The sequence below is a fragment of the Castor canadensis genome, chromosome 11 (assembly GCF_047511655.1).
Source record: "Castor canadensis chromosome 11, mCasCan1.hap1v2, whole genome shotgun sequence".
In the NCBI taxonomy this organism is placed as follows: Eukaryota; Metazoa; Chordata; class Mammalia; order Rodentia; family Castoridae; genus Castor; species Castor canadensis.
This window is the reverse complement of record NC_133396.1, coordinates 15,302,484-15,303,529: the sequence shown is the minus strand read 5'-3', so window position 1 is coordinate 15,303,529 and position 1,046 is coordinate 15,302,484.

Genomic DNA, 1,046 nt, shown 5'->3' with positions numbered 1-1,046 from the left:
TTGTGTATACAGGGCAAGCATTCTACACTGAGCTATATCCCCAACACATATATGTCATTTCCTTGTTTCGGGAACATTCAAAATCCTCTCCGCTAGCTACTTTGCAATGTTCAATGAACTGTTGTCAACAGTTACCCCATCCTTCTGTGCTATACAACATTAAAAATTTCTAGCCAGGCGCCAATGGCTCACGCCTATGATACTAGCTACTCAGGAGGCAGAGGTTAGTAGGATCGCAGTTTGAAGCCAGCCTAGGCAAATAGTTTGAGTGGCCATATCTCAAAAAAAACCTTCACAAAAATAGGGCTGATGGAGTGGCTCAGGGTGTAGCCCCTGAGTTCAAACCCCAGTACCTCAAAAAAAAAAAAAAAAATTTCCTCCTACCCAACTGCACCTTGCACGTTGGGATGACTTGATATATATTTTTCTTCTGTTTACATTAACACCAGCTATTTGCCTGTCATCCATACATGTCTGCCTCATTGTTTTATTTCTTTATTTAGCCTGATTATTATTTTGGGGGTTTGAACCCAGGACTTCATGCTTGCTAGACAGGTACTCTTACTGCTTGAGCCATTCCACCAGCCCTGTTTTATGTTGGATTTTTTGGAGATAGGGTCTCACAAACTACCTGCCTGGGCTACTTCGAAATCCGTGATCCTCCTAATCTTTGTCTGTTAAGTAACTAGGATTCTGGTGCTTGGCTACCTTTTTATTTTTAACTGCCTGGTATCCCAAAGCATAGAAGGATCCTCATTTATTTAGCTACTTGCCCATTACTGGGATTTATAAAAATAGAAAACAGGGAGGGTCCTCACATAGAGTATTAGGCACAAGAGTGCATATTCTCTGGGAGGGACTTCTAGACTGAACTGCGGTCAGAGGGTGAGCACGTGGAGCCTTTGAAGGACATTGTCCCCCTCTGGACTTGATCATGGTACAGTTCCCCCTGCTGGAAACCTCTTTCTTGGCTATGCTGTAGCTCCTGAAGTTTCTCACTCCTGGAGCACAGGGGAGGGAGTTGTGTCCTTTTCCATTCTGGACAG